A 16,857-nucleotide genomic window follows, 5' to 3' on the forward strand; every position below is an offset into this window, starting at 1 on the left:
TATCACGTTAGTAGTTAAAGAGAAGGGCTCTGAAGACAGACTGCTTGATCTGAAGCCCAGTTCAGCCATATAGATCAATGTGATCTTGGCCTGGTTAACTAACCTCTCTGTGCCTCTTTTTTTTTTTTTGTAAAATGAATATTGTAATACCTGACACTTAAGGTTGTTGTGAAGGATATATGATCTGGCCTACATTTAAAAAAAGAGCCAGCAGAAGCCACTCGTTGCTTTGTAACGAGTTCTAGTGCCCTTTAATCCATATCCTCTTGGTGACCAAATTCAGGCAACAAACTTTTTTTTTTAAATTTGGGGAATTATGAAAAATATAAATATATTGAAATAGAATATAAAAAAGAACATATAAAATATATGTTCCCACATTAAGAAAAGTTAATTTATGTTAGCATTTTGTCTTTCTGCTTTACTTTTTTTATGTAAAATTTTTCAATTACATGGTAACATATTTATACATACTTCCTTTTGTCCTCTCTATACCTCCAGCCTTACCATTGTGAAGCAAACTTTTTAAAAGCACCTGCTTCCTGCCAGGTCTAATTCCTTAGAGGTTTTCTTTCTGAATGGAGCCTGAGAGAATAGCCATCCTACAAAGCAAAATTCTCTATCCAGATGAGGTAAATGTCATCATTCAGGTTAAGACCCAAATAACATCTCCATTAATTGAAACAATATTTTTTTCTGTGAGGGAGATATTTTTGTACCAAGCTCAGAACTGTAGCACCAGGTATAAAAGTCAGCTCTTCAAAATGAAAATCCAAATAGCTGATGTGAGTGAGTTAAATCTATCACCAGGCTTGAGGTAGCATTCCAAATGTTTCTCACAAATGCTGATAAATAACCCACTTTCCCTATCAATAACAAATCCAACTGTGGCCCTTGCAGATAACTCAGTCCTTTTGTCTTCAGAATGTAGATCTCAGCAAAAGAAGTTGTGATCAGTCCTGGAAACCACACTGGTTTGCACATTGGCCAAGCATCCTGGCAGTGGAGAATTCTGTGGTGGGCAAACACTTAGGAGGCAAAGAAGTGAAAGTCAAGTCCTGTGTGAGGCAGCCCTTGGAAGCTCTGGGTTTCTCAGACGCTAGGCTGTGACTCCAGGGACTGGAATTATGTAGACGGCAGACTGTCCTCAGGTGTGGTTATCTACTCATCCAAGGGAGCCAAGGAGACAGTTTGTTCACATAACAGAGGTTGCAAGATAATGGCCCCAGCCTGGAATGGCATGTTCGCTTCAAGGGGTAGCTCTTACATCTCGGAATTTGGCTAAGAGGAGGAAACCTCTTGTAGAAGTCTGGAAAACAGAGCTGTGGAGTGCCTCGCACGTTTTCAATTATGGCCTGAACGTTTTTCTTTCTTTCTGTCTCTTTTTACTTTAAAAGCAAAAGTAAATGTTTTAAGTGTTTTGGTACTTGTTATCCACTAAGCTGTAATTGTTGATATTAATAGTGATAATAACAACACTGTCTATCATGTATTAAGTGTTTCTTGAAGACCGGGTCCAGCATCAGGCTACTCACAATGGAATCAGAAAGACGTATTTCCACTTTACAAATGAGACCTAGTTTCACTCACTCACTCACTCACTCGCTCACTCACTCACTCATTCACTCACTCGCTCACTTACTCAACATTCAAAGAACATTTACTGAGCCTTTTCTATATGCTAGTGATGCAGGACAAGGGTGGGGACTCAAGTTTTGCATTGAGAGAGAATTGGTGAAGGTTCTTGACTATGCACAGAGTTAGAGACAAAGAAAGTTTATTAGAGAAAGAATAATGTCCCACAGACAGAGACGTGGTGGTCACCTCTCAAAGACAAGAGAATGAGAGAGACCAAAGGAAAGTTTATTAGAGATGGAATAACACTCCATAGATGGGGTGTGGTCTCCTCTCAGAGACAGAGAATGAGAGGCTCCCTGACTGTTCAAGGAATTGAGTTTAAATCTGTTTTTCTTTCCAGGTATGGATATGCAGCCTTATAGGCATAGGGAAGTAGTTGCTGGTAATCTCAGCAGGAATCTTCCTGTAGGTTCCCTGTTGCCTGGCTGTGTGCTGATCAGCCAGGTTCCCGTGTCAGGCAGCATGTAGCAAGCTCTGAATACAACTTGATTTAATATTTAACTCTCATGCCTCCTCCCTATATCATTAGGCCCTGTGTTGCTACCTCAAAGAGTTTACAATCTACCACAACTAACGAGGGGAAATGCTATAACTAAATGTCAGATTTTTATTTTGCTCAGTTGGAATTGGTGGAGGAAAAAAGTGGCCCCTAAACCAGAGAGGAAATGCTGCATAGTACTGGCTTTTCGGCACATGACAAAAGGAAAAAAAAAAAAATCTCATTAACTTTGTTTCTATTTCCAAACAAACTCCTGGGGTGGGGAGAAGATAAGATGGAGAATATATGAAACTGAATGTACTTGTAGAACCAGGAAAGGAGAAAAGAAACCCAGCTTAATTCTTTTCCTTTTTCCAGCATTCTTTCCTCTGTTTCCTAGCACTTCCTGCTAACCTATCATAGAACCTCACTTGTAAAGCACTTACTTGTCTGTCTTCAACAGACTGTAAACAGATTGTATCTGACTCCTTATAGGTGGAGGGTATCCTATTTATCTTTTTCCCCTCTAGTGCCTAGAGCATTTTAAAAAGGTTATTTACTTTGATTAAAATGAGCAGATGAATGAACGAACAGCCAATGGATTTTTCTTGGGTGATTCTCCTGAATACATAAGCACGAACACACAGATTCAGAGGACAAAAATCACAAAAATTCATACTTAGGAATTTTTATGAGGACACTGTTCTCATCATTGAGCCCAGCCATCTTATGTGGCCACCTTTTCCATCCCTCTTCCTCTCTCTCAAGCCCAGTTCCATCAGGTCAATCCCACCACAATCACCATTCAAACCTCCCTATCCCAGGAGACACAGGAGATATTAAGCTTACTGACCACCTAATCTAACAGTATGCCTAGAACAAGACCAGCTTTCAGCAGTCCTAACATTTTGGCTTTATGTGCCCTTGGAAGAAATTTTGCCCAGTATTTGTTGTCTGTTAAGAGAAACTCTTATTTGGGAAATTTTTCACCTGGACAGAAGAGAAGATGGCAGCCTCCTGAAAGAGAAACTTAGATAGGATTCAAATGTGAAGACCTCTGAGTTTCCTCAGTGTTCTGGTATGTGTGAAGGAGCAGAAGAACTCTCATTACAGTGTGTCTTTGATGTCCTAGACATTTTGCTAGATGTTTAAATGAAATAGCTCATCTAATCACCATGAAAATTAGTTTCCACATAGGTGCTATGATTCTCATTTTGCAAATGAGGAAGCTAAGGCTGAGAATGGAAAAGAATTTTTCGAAGGCTAATAGGAACTGGGCACTTTTGAAACTTCAGATTTATAATGCTGGAACCATTAGTTAAGTCTTCATTCTTCCTATCCAATATCTATCACGTATACAAAATACCATCCTTAGTATTACTGGGAATCTAAAGATAGGGTAGGTTCACTCTTTGTTTTTAAAACATGTATATTGAATAAGAGGGAGTAATACAAGTGCATACATCATTATGATATTTATGGAAATTTTCTAAAAGGACAGTTCGGTTGACTATTGAAAAACGTTTGGGTTAGGGGAACTTAACTCTGAGTAGCTGGAAGTCTGTGAATGACATTTGACTCTGCAATGAGCCTTTTGCATCCACAGATTCAATCGAAAATACTATTTTTGATTCGTGGTTGGAAAACTGTGGCTGGGAATCTGTGGTTGAGAATGCAAAAATATTGTTGTTGATCTGTGGTTGGTTGAATATGCAGCTGCAAAACCCCAGGATAGGAAGGGCTATTTATTGAAAAAAATCCAAATATAAGTGGACCCACACAGTTCAAATCCATGTTGTTCAAGGGTCAACTGTATAAGCAAATTTCTTGGAAAGTCGGAAAGAAGAAACACTTCCTGATGAAGGAAATTTGCAACATTTGTGCTGGGCCTTAACGGGTGAGTATTATATCCCTAGGCAGCAATGATGCTGTCAGAGAGGAAGAACTTTTCTTCTACGCTCTATGTTGAGTAATTGGAACCCTGTGAATTAAATTGACAAAAATCAGATTAGCATGAGAAATAACAGATTTTTATTCACATTGGTATATACGTGAGTTGGAAGGAAAATGTAACTCAAGGAGTCGGTTAGATTTTGTGGCTTATATACTAACTTAATAGGGGAAGATGGGAGATGGGCCTCATTGGAAAACATGTCGTTTGGGAATGATAAATACGCCCTTACGAGAATGGATAGAAGATATGATACTTTTGTGACAATGTCTGTTTAGGTGCGGTGCTGATTTCTATTTGCCAGTGATGAAACAAACTTCTCTGGTTGTTTCTAGGGAGGGGATTTATGACAACTGAGTTCTCTTGAGTTCTTTTTGGAGGCTCTGCTTTTAAGCAGATAAGGGAGTTAGGGAAAAAAGCCTTCTCAAATGCCTTCAGCTCAACATAATTTTTATGCCACAGTAGAGTATTCTGAGCCCCGTCAATGAAGAGAAAGGTGATAATGTCTTAATACTTATTACTGCTTTATGAAAAATATGCAGGGAATATATCTTACTTTAAATGAAACAGGGTATTTTGACAAGCTACTTTTGACTCCCTGGCATCTGGAGACTCGAAAAAACTGACCATTAAGTTTATAGCTCCTTCTTCTTCCCCTACTTATCATCACCTTGCTCACTCTTCCCTGAGACCGAGGTCAGAGGTGAACTGAGTGTGAGAAACAGGCATGAAGGTCAGCAATAGGACTGTAAATGATTGGCACATTAGTTAATTTTTATATTAAAAATCTAAAAGCTTAGTTTTTTTTAAGTTATAAAATAGGAGTAAGTACTTAATGTCTGTGGCATTGAAAATATTCATGCACTTATCTTATAGGCTATGGGGAATTGTCTTTTTGTCATTCAGAGATCCTGACCTAAATATAACGTGCCCAAGCAGGATAACAAGGCCATTTAAAATAAAATTCCTGGAGAGATTAATATAAGGTTTATTACCTAGATAGGTTTATAAGATACAAATAGGTTGCTTGATCTAAGAGAGAGTCTCTGAGTTCTCATATCCAGGAGCCATGGTCCTGGCTTGCAAATCTCAGGCTCCAAAGTAGAATGATGCATTTTCTAAGAGGAAACACAAGTTTAGGTTTAATTATTGGAAAATGAGGGCAGAAATACATCAAAAGGGGACCCCCTGGAGTGAGAAGCATTAAAAATAAATTTTTTCTGGAACTATAAGAGCCTTGGATTTTGACATGTTCTGTAACTGACACTCAATGAGCCTTAGGGTATAAAAACAGTACCTTTAAAAATATATCTTCGATGAATTTGGGGAAAAGAAAAAAGGTAAATTATTACATTAAACTTTTTTTAGATTTAATAAACTCCAAATAACCTAGCCTAGTAAACGTTTTTAAAATTCTTCCTTTACAAAAATAATAACCATTATAAGTATGATTATTAATATTTTCATGACTTCTGGAAAGCCTTTTCATGGATATTTTATTTCAAAATAATAATATCAACTTAGCATACCCACCGATGATTTCTAAATTGGCAAGTCAAGAAATAGGCCAGTGCTTGAAAACAGGTTTTGCAAATTGTTTTCCCCTATGACTGTGTTTAAACATGAATTTGTAATGCATGTCCTTTCTTGTAATAGTGCAAAGTGAAGAAAATAAACAACAAAGATATTCTACAATAAGGTGAAAATTAAAAATAAAATAAAAATACACAGTAGGACCACTGCTAGCCTCTAAAGAGCATTTGTGGAAATTTGAAGAAAGCCCTCTTTCTTTAGGATGTCCATAGCAAGAGCATACAGCAGCTTGACAAGAAAAGCATAGAATGAATTTCAACCTCCGAGCCCTTTCTACTGGACACACTTGTATAAGGCGCAACCTCTCCAACACTGTGTCCATCCTGTAGAAAAACATGAAAATATGCTGCCATTTGTACATACACACGTGCACACGCACACACACACACACACACACACACACACATATTTATGTATATGCATAGACTATCTTTGAAAAGATACAAAGAATTGCTAGTATTAGATGCTTCTGGGGAGAACTGGGTAAGGAAGGTAAGAAGCAGACATGTTTTCTTGAATATCCTTTGGTGCTTTCTGAATTGTATAATTAGTGTATATATTCATTACTTATTAAAAATAAATTAAAAATGTAAAAGATTTTAAAATTTGAAATAGAGGATAAAGCAAATATACAAACGAATCTTTGAAAACATAGTGTACTGTGTAGAATATAGAGAAGAGTGGATACCTCTGGAAGGATCAAAAAAGTTTTCTAGAGGAAGTAGCATTGGTCATCTTTGGAGGCACTGAATAGGATTTCAGTTAACAGACAATGGGGACCCTGAAGGAGGCATTTCAAGGGGAAAGAAGATGACAAGAGCAAAGGCCAGCGACTAGCAAGGAGACTGACTCTCTGGAGAACTCAGTAGGCTTGTTTGTGGCATAATAAATGTGCACAGGAAGGGGTGGTGGATAAAGTTGGCAGGAGTCTAGAAAGACAATGTGGAAGAACTTAGTTTCTACGCCGAGTAATACCAAGTTTGCACAGTAGATTAAAAAATTGAAAGATGTAGCTGAAAATGACAGATCTTTAACGAGTTTATATATTATAGTTTTTCTTGAAAAAAAGCACAAAAATGGAATTCCTTATTAGATTAGCAAATGCCTATTTGAGGTTGTATTCTTAAAAAGAAACATCTTTATTTTTTAATTTCCTACACTTAGTAGAAACCTGATTTATTAATTAAATTATTATTGAATTTTTAACTAGCCCCTAAAAAGCTTTAATCTCAACTTTGCTAAGTAAGAAAACTGCAATGTAGTAATAAATAAGATCAAGAAAGTGGGGATGAGAGAGACTAATAATGACCGAGAAAATTAAAATCAGAAAACATGATTCTTTATTTTACAGGTTAGGTTTTGTATGAGTATGAGACAAATGAAAATAGACTTCTAATTTTGGATTATGAATTTCTATATTGTAGAAGTTTCTCTTTTTAAACCTTTAAACATATTAATTTAAAATATCGTGCACCTAAATGCTTTTCATAGGTTATTTTCAGTAAATGAACTGTGGATATCATATACAGATTCTTGAGGAATGGAAAATGTATTTAAATTAAAATGAGAAGCTTAAATTGGATAGATGTGAATGAAATGCTTCATAGAAGGTATCCATAGAAACCACTTAAAATAAAGAGAAATGTTAATTCTCTTTGTAAATTGAGCTCCCAGAACCAAAATGAGAGTGAGACATTTAATGTAGGTGTGAATACACTTTGGCCTTATCTACATGAAACACACTAATTGACAATTATATTTTTTTGGCCATGGTTTCAGTTGATAGTCACAATCAATTTATGGCCATATAGTTGACAGGATTCAACTAGTAAAATAGCTAAGAAACAGTGGCCCAACCTGTTGATTTAATCAAATCTGTGATCAGAAAAAGAAGCCTGTAGTGTCTCAACCTTTGAGCAGTTTCTTGACCACACAAAAAATTCAGCTTTAACGACCACTTTATAATGATTTTATAAGCAATTTGGGAATACCATTAAAAATAATTTGTAAAAGAATACATTTTCTTTTGTGAGCTTCCAAAGAAAAGTCTCCACTTTCCGTATTCTATTCTAGGCCTGTGTAGAAGCAGACATGTCTTATGTTGTTGCAGACAAAATGTTTGGAATGCAATGTTTTATATATATATATATATATATATATATATATAGCAAACATTTTCTAGTTACATTTCTTAATATCTAAATTTTCCTTTGTCACAATCACAAATGATGTCGCCGAGTGGATGATCACTTCAGAAATGCTAACTGTTCATTATCACTAACTATAATAATTAATTATCGCTAACCTCATATCTTCTTCCTACTCCTCCCCTTTATAGGTCTTTCTATAATGAACTATTTTTAACTTCACTTGCTTCATATTCCAGCTGATGTACTCTAGATCTGCTGTTCATAGTGGCCTCAGACATTCTCAAACATTTTGGCTACAAAACATCTTTATACTCTTAACAATTATTGAAGATCCAAAGACTTTTTGTTTATATGGATTATATTTCCCGATATTTATAATATTGGAAGTTAAACTGAAACCTTTTAGAACTACGTTTTTAAATAACAACATATTCATTATATGTTAACATAAATATCTTATTTTTTTATAAAAAATAACTATATTTTCCTAAATAAAAAACATTTAGTGAAAAGAGTAACATTGTTTAACTTTTTAAAAATCTTCTTAATGTCTTTGTCAATGGAAGACAGCTGGATTATCCTATCTACTTCTGCATTCCATCTGTTGCAACGTCTCGCTTCATGTAGCCTCAGGAAAACTGAGTAAAAAAGGCAGGAACATCTCAGTCTTATCATCAAAATAGTTTTGACCTGAGAGGGTATTGGTTACCCCAAGGGCTTCAACCACACTTTGAACCCACTGGTGCAGCCATGGCAAATATGCAAAATTAGTACATGGCTGTAGGGTGACATGGACTGCAGTCCTCAAAGACACTTCCCAGAGGAGTCTTGATTTATTTTGCTATTCAAAGAAATTGATAACAGTGATTGTTTATTGCCAAGGTCTCCTCTGACTGCACTTTCTCTGCAGGTCAGAAAATACATGATGGGTGCTAGTGAATTAAGTTTCAAATTTAATAGGGAAGTCAAGGAATAGAGAAAATTGACTTATTTGAGGTAGGCACATTCTCAACCCAGAGCTCTTTCTACTCCAGCATAATGAGTGCTAATGTCTAACATTTAAGATTTCAGCCTTAGGGCCTGTCCCTGAAGCCAGATGAATCCAGGTTAGACCCCTGCACTAGCTGTGTAACCTTGGGCAGACTGCTTAGCTTCTATTGCCTCAGTTTTTTCACTTATGAAGTAGACATAATCCCTATTTTATCTTAATATTTTGCCAATATTAAATGAGATAACATTTTAAATGGTTTAAAATGGCTGCTGGCACTCAATAGACAAGAGCTATTTTTATTAGCTGAAGTTTCTCTTGGTGAACTGCAGAGCATTTGGAGCAAAGACTCTTCTTAGCCAGGGCTTGGCTCCAGTGTGTGTGAACTGCATCTGCCACTTGGATCCTGATTTAATTAAAGGCTGGAAATCATTGCCTGTCTCTGGAGGAGGCTAACATGCCTATGGTTGCAGGGAACGAAGGTGAAAAGTGTTAACTGAGAAACTTATGCAAGCAAGGGTTAAAATAGCCTTGAAGTGAAAGCCAAAGAAGAATTCTGGCCTCTAGCTTGTGGTGCAAAGCCAAGTGTGTTTGCCTTTGTGAGCCCAGGAATGCTTCTGGTGAGCCTTGTTTGTTGTGGAAACTGACATGATCAAAGAAGGGAGAATTAAAACGATCCATCAGAATAATAGTCAAGGCCTGTAGATGAACTCCCCAGAGGAACCTTGAACCTGAAGTTTCCCACTGAGGACAGAGAAGCCAGCTGATAGCAGCTGGGAAATTAAAATCTCTGTAGGCAGACGTGTGCAGCTGGGAGATAAAGACTCTGGGTGGGAAACTCTAGATGAGAGTTCAGATTTGATGAGAGGCAATGGTGAAATGGAACGCTGACCTTGAATGCGTTAGGATTCTTGCAACACCAAGGTGGTTTTCAGGTGTCAGTTTTTAGAGAGGAGTTGCTAAGTGAGTGAAGCAGGCACTTTTAGTATTAAAGGGTTTGGGGGTGGGGAAACTGTGCTAATTGCAATGGGGATCCTGTGCCAATTGCACTGGAGTGTTCTAAGGCATGATGTCATACTTCTCCCCATATTAATTTCCAAATGTTAAGAAAATTCTCATTACTATTAAGTGGAATTATGGATCCCTAAGTAGCTGGCATGATTTTTGATTGTTTGCTAACTTAGTCCTTTATCCTAGGATGAGGATTAGTAAAATTCTTTGATATTTTTGTCAAATATGAAATGACCTTGAAGCCACAACTGTTGCTAAGTTAGGATACCTAACCTTGGCATCCAAAGAATCATAAAACAAAAGGGATGAATAAGATCTTGAAGAAGTACAGCCCTACTCATATTTTCGAGATGGGGAAACTGAAGCTGGGAGAGAGAAAATGACTTGCTCAATATTGGTCTTCTGCTTTTCAGGCCACTGCTTGCCTGTTGCCATGCCAAAGAACCCACAGTAAATAGACAGTTGGCCTAGAACAATGTCCACACTAGGTAGTGTCACCTTCTGGGAATCTAATTTGAAATACTGCAGGGAAATTACTCTGTTTTTATTTTTTTAAATGTTAACAATCCTGCTTTTTGTTTCATCTTTTCCTTGTGTGTCTTGGCTTATCTTTTTTCTTTTCTCTCTCTCTCTCTCTTTTTTTTTTTAGCATTTTATTTAATTTTACTATTAGTTTCAAGGATACAGTACATTGGTTAGACATTTTTATAATTTATGAAATGATCTTCCTTGGTTTATCTTTTTATCTCTGCTCCTTCCAGAGCACACTTTAGCTGAACTTTCCTGCACAGCAGCAGGTAAAAGCAGAATTAGGTTTTTATAAAGATTACTATCATATCCAATACCATGTCCAATGAGAAAACTTAATACTCATAATACCTTACATTGAGTGCTTTACAAATCACAAAGCCTGTCAGCAAAACATCGTTGTCACCAATCTAATGTCAATAAGAATTCTTATTATGGGGCAAAGAAAAAGGAGACACTTAATTCAAGTAAACAGTTTTGTAAACTGCTGAAATACAGCCTCCTGAGAAAACCAAAAGTGCAGTCCAGGAGACAAAGGGGAGGCTTGCTTATACAGAGAAAGTGCTTGCCCTGGTCTCTGACTGGTCCATTTTTTTCCAAATGAGGAATCCAAATTTGCACAGTTTGATCGATCCACATAGCACTACCGTGACTAGTCAGAATCACATGTCCTAATGGGTTATTATGGAGTAGCTCTGATTGGTTGCTAAAGATACAAATGAGGTTATAGCTATGCAGCTCCAATTGGATGGGACAGAGCTCAGCCCATTGGTCAAAATGTGATTCTAGGAACTCCTATTTAAAGGTTGGCATAACAGGCAGGAACACAGTGCAGAAAGCTTGGCTGCCTAGTCTGCAGCTTTTCCCTGAAGTGCAGTGTGCATGAGAGGCCCCCCTGTAAACAATACCTGTTAGACTCTAATTATGAATTTGAGCCCAGTTAACCACAATGAGCGCTATATGACAGATATATTCCTTCTTAGGGTCAACAGCACCTTTTAATGTCCTCTTCCCTTAATCTTTACATAGTCTTATGAGGGAGGCAAAGTAGTTATTATCATCATTCATCTTACGAATGAGCCAAGTGAGACAGAGAGCTGAGCAGCTTCTCCCAGGTCAGAGGTCTCAGAGTAGCAGAGCAGGGCCCAGTGGGGACATCAGTCTCTTAAGATTGTCAGGTTCAGCACCTCATCTCTCACCACCAGCCAAGGGCCTGACTCATGGATTCCCCAGGGTGCTTCTCTGAACTCTAGACTTGGTGTAAGTTTCAGGAAATTCTGCAAAAAGGCAGAGGTAGGGACTAGGACAATCGGAAATGCTCAGACATCGAGGGGGAAGGATAGGCAGTCTGGAAGCCATGCATTTAAAAGGGTAAGAATTAGCAAAAGGTTTAAGTCTGCAGACTTCAGAGATGAAATCCCAGGAAGAGGCTCCTTCTTGTCATTTCCCCAGGGCTCCCACCAACTGCTTTCTCAGGAAAAAGTTTGACATTTTCATTTCTCTTTATCTGCCTTGCTAGAGCACCACTGCTCCTGAACGACAAGGAATTTGGAGTTTGGTCTCAGTTCGTTTCAAGATCGTCTCTTGTCCTAAACATCACTGAAATAGTGAACCCAGAAAAAGAAAGCTAGCCCCCACCCCCGCGGGTGCCTGTTTATCTTTGAAGAAACCACTTATGGAACAAGAAGTGGGGCCCACAAATGTGGACCCTGCAGGAATGACCCTCACCCCCACCCCCTCACTCCAGTAGAGTTACCAAATGAGGCCAATTCATTCTCTGGAATGTAGCAGCCTGGGCAATGATGATTGATACTGACAGGGAAGCTTTCATGTAGCAATATCCCTGGCCACCGGCTGTGAGGCAGAGAGAAAGAACTCTCTGGAATTCACAACATTCCCCCTCCAATTAATCCCTAGCCTCCCTGCTGTGTGTGAATGGGTTGTGCTGGGGATTCGTAGCTCTGATGCCAGGGATTTGCTGATTCCTTTGAGCCCCCTGAGGAGAGGTGATATGGAGAGCAAGTCATCAGCATGCAGCGCTGAGGCGAGGTAATGAATGGGCTAGGCTGGGCCCGGCTTCACTATTTGTACACTTTTAGGCACCTCGGAAACCGGGTTTGCAGACAAAAACCTGGGCGGAGGGGCCCTCAACCCCCGACCTTTTGTGGGCCTGGATCGCTGCGGCCTCTCTCACTAGTTTAGGATCTGAGTCTTGTCTCAGAATGGAGGAGCCAGGAATGACGGTCCATGAAGAGGGACCAGGGCCCTGATTCTAAAGCCCTCCCCTGCTTCAGTCACATGCTCAGCTCAATCAAGACTAGAGTTTTACTTCGTGTTTGCATTTAACTGAATTGCAGTTTACAATCTAAGTCCACTGTCGTTCAAAATGCTATTTATTTTCCACTCAAAGCTCCAGGTTCACCACTGTGAAGCCTTCTCCACTAGCAAGAATACACTATGGCTTCTCCGTATCTTTAAAGCATTTATGACAGTCCAACATGTGATCTGTTTTATTGGATGTGGGGTTTGTCTTTCTATCTCAGTGCCTCTCACAATTCCTGACTGAAAAATAATGACTAGCATTTATTGAGCACTTACTATGTGCTAGGCATTAATATTTTATAGACGTTATCACATTTAATCTTCATAGTGATTTCCAAAGTAGGAGGCCTAGAAGTTCTTAACCTGTGTGGGGTCCGAGACTGAAAGTGGTAACTAATAAGTGGAGTCAGATTCCAACCAGGGTCTGTCCCTCTCACAACCTCTGGCCCCCACACCCCTTGCCTTTGTATTGACACTCATTGATTCTTACCAGAAGTGTCTGCCACAGAGCTTCCTGCTCCAAGCATGCAGACCCTCAAACCCCCGCACCTCTCTCCCCACTGCAGCCTGGAGGATCTCCAAGAGACAGGCCATGGCTTACTCCCCTGCTTCAACTCTTCAAAGGGTTCCCTGTAGCGCTTAGAAGAAAATTTAAACTCCTCAGCTTAGCACACAAACCTCTTTATGATTAAGCACCTGGAAAGAATTAAATAAAGATTGAGGTGATAATCTTAATAGCTTCTTGGAGGAGTTTGCCGGTGGGCTGTGAAGAGAATGAGGGCCTTTTTTGCTTCGACTCGAATCTACTTCTGATCCTTGCTCCCCTCTTGTCATTCTGGGCAGTCATCACTACGTACTTGCCTTTCTGTCCCCCCTCTTCCTTTATTCAGATGGATGGTGTTAGATGCAGATTTACTTTTGGTTCCACAATATCTAAAGGGAATTTAGGATGAACACTTTGGGTCTTAAAGATTTTTGTTGCCAGGAACTGCAGGGAACTAGACCAAAACTATGACAACATTCTTAACTATTCACTGCTCGATGTCAACCAATCTGCGTTTTCATAAGTTGTGTGCCAAGAAATTACCTTTTGTATGCTAAGTTTGACAAATGAACCATTCAGGCTCTTCCTTCCCATCCTCCCTTCTTTCTCTCTTTCTCAAGGGCAGTGGTTTTCAAACTTTGAATGAAATCTTAAGTTAAAGTCCAAAATAGAGAATAAACAATGGAATAATGATACACTTTTCATTTGTAGGGCCCCAAGAGCAACTTCATGAACTTCTAGGGCTCCACAAATCATTACTGAAGTGGATTCATTTCCTCTTTGAGGAGACTTTAGGTAAGAGAAATCTCTAATGTCAATGAGACGGTTGTTGACTCTGAGAAGTAAAATTAAGATTATTCCCTGTGACGAGATCACTGACAGAATTCCACTCTAGAGGAATAGCGGAGAGCCAGAGAACTCACACAGATTGCCTCCTCAAAAGAATCACATTTCATTAGTTGATTAGAAAATATGGTATACCTAACGATCTAAATAATTTAAGAAAAATATATTAGCGAGATTTTTTTCACAAGGTAATATAATGGGGTTAAAAAATGCTCATTTTGGAATCAGAAAACGGGTTTAATCTCTGCTCGATCTCTTACCATCAATAAACCTTGCATAAGAGTAAGTAATGTAATTTCTCTGAACCTTGGATTTTTCATCTATTATTTGGACATAAAATCTTACTCATAGATTTGATGTGAAGATTAAGTAGAACTAACATGTAGAACACCTTGTACCTGACAGTACTTGTTATACAGTAGGCTCTCAATAAGACAAATAGTTGTTATGATTATACATTTGCCTACTTTTGGTGGCAAAGATGAAGGTCTGGGTCGGATATCACCTCCAATCCTATAAATGTTGATGAGAGGTCAGGCTGCTATTGAAATGGAGCATAACATGTGTTTAAGGGCTAAGTAAAATGGATTTTGTAATATATAGTCATTCTTTGGATGGCTTCTCAGAAATTCATGTCTGTTATGTTCCTAAGGAAATAAAAAAAAAAGCCAAAAATTTCTGGCACCTGCCCTAATGGCCTGGATTCTTTTAGGTCAATATAGTTTGTCCTCTTTGTTCTTATTTAACAGAAGTTAAGTCCTGACCACAGCTTATTTCTATATTACTTCATCATGAGATGCCTCTCTGAGTTTAAACATAAACAAGATATCATATTTATGGAAATGGGAGTCTGCATATTTGAAATTGAGATTCCTTTAGTCTTTCATTCACTCAATAAATATTTACTGAGCTCTGTGTACTGAGAATATATATGTACAGACACTGTATCATGACAGTGATAAGACAAACAAAACTCTGACCTCATGTGGGGTCAAACAGTAAATAAATACATAAATAAGATAATTACAGGTTATGGTAAGTGTGATGCAGAGAGTAAGCACAGCGCTATGACAGCAACTAATAGGAGTAGTCAGAGAAGGCCTCTTATAAGAAAAAGATTCAAGATGAGGCCCAAGTCAATCAAGTGAAGAGGCAGGTAGAATGGAAAACGGGAAGGGAAGAAGAAAACAGGAGGGAAATAGAATAATAGAAGTGGAACTCTTGAACTGAGAAGAGGAAGCACCATCTTCAAATTAAATTTGCTGGCAGGAAAGGATGCTGGAGTGAAAGGGTGTTGACGGAAGAGATGGTGAAGTGCCTCTGGACCAATCACAAAATGTTTGCTCATGAAGAAACTAAAGTTAGAGAGGTAAAAGGACTATTTCAGGGTTACTTATAAAAGCTGATACTTCACGAATCATTGGTGATTTTTTGTGTTATTTAAAAAAAAAAACAACAAATCTTGATGTTATCTTGATATTTCTCCCTGTCTCTCACACTCAAATTCATCCAAGAGCAAATTCTTTTGAACCTATTTGAAAATATACCCAGAACCTAACCGCTCCTCATCACTGCACCACTACCATCTCTCTCCCATCATCTCTCTTCTGAATTAGTGGATGGTCTCATGTTTCGTCCTTGTCCCTGATACAGTCTCTTCACATAGCAGCCCGTATGATCTTTGTAAAAACTTAAGATGATGCTACCTCTCTGCTTAACACATGTGGGTGGCTTCCCATCTCAAAGGAAAATTCAGAGTTAACCATCACCTATAAAGCCCTGAATGAAGCTGCCTTCTTCATGCTTCTTTCCTTTCATATTCTGCCACTCCTTTCCCCTACCCCCTCACTCCATTCCAGCCACACTATCTCTGATATTCCTTTGACAATAGTAGTATGCTTCTACCTCAGGGCCGTTGTACTTGGTGGTTCCCTCTGCCTGAAACATTCTTCTTTCAGATACCCATGTGGCTCCCTCCTTGCTCCTTCAGTGTTACTCAAGGGTCTACTTATCAAACCATTTTCTTGACCAGCTTCTTAAAATTAGCACCCACACACTCAGCACCCAGGTCCTTTACTTCATTTTATTTTCTTTTTAGCGTTGTCACCATTGTATATGTTTCATATTTAGTTGTTATCTGTCTCTATTCACTAGAATATGAATTCTATGAGGAAAGAGATTTATCTATTTTTTCAATCTTTTATTTATACTATCTAGCACGTATTAGTCACTGAATAAATGTGTGTCAAATGAATGAATAAATGAATCAAAACTTGATGTTTCAGAGCAAAGGATCAAAGACATTAGGAGTTTTAAAAAGATGTGACAATAACTCTTGATTCTGTCACTTACTATGAGCCTATAAGTTTAGTTTCTTCAGTCTATTATGTGATAATACCTGACTGCATTCCTTATAGAGTTGTGAGAATTGAAGGAGATATTGAATTTAACTGCAATCAGGGCAAGAGAATTAACATTTATTGAGCACCCTCTAAGAGCCGGACCCTTCACATAATATTCTCACACTACTCTTGTAAGGCAGGTGTCATTTTCTCTATTTAATTGGATTCAATCTGAAGCTCAGAGAGCTGTTACCCAAACAGTAAGTGGTGGAGTTAAGGATTTTCATCCAGTGCCCTGTGGCCCTTAAATTCATGTCCTTTTCACCATGGGTTGCCTTCAGAGATTGGTTGTTATTTCTGAGACAGCATCAGGAGCCAAATGTGGAAGCCAGTTTTGCATATTGAGTTGTCATCAAACCTTGATGAGAGGACACCAATGTGACAGAAGGGATTTTAGCAGGTGAAA

The sequence above is a fragment of the Pteropus medius genome, unplaced genomic scaffold, assembly GCF_902729225.1.
Source record: "Pteropus medius unplaced genomic scaffold, Ma_sr-lr_union100, whole genome shotgun sequence".
Classification (NCBI taxonomy): Eukaryota; Metazoa; Chordata; class Mammalia; order Chiroptera; family Pteropodidae; genus Pteropus; species Pteropus medius.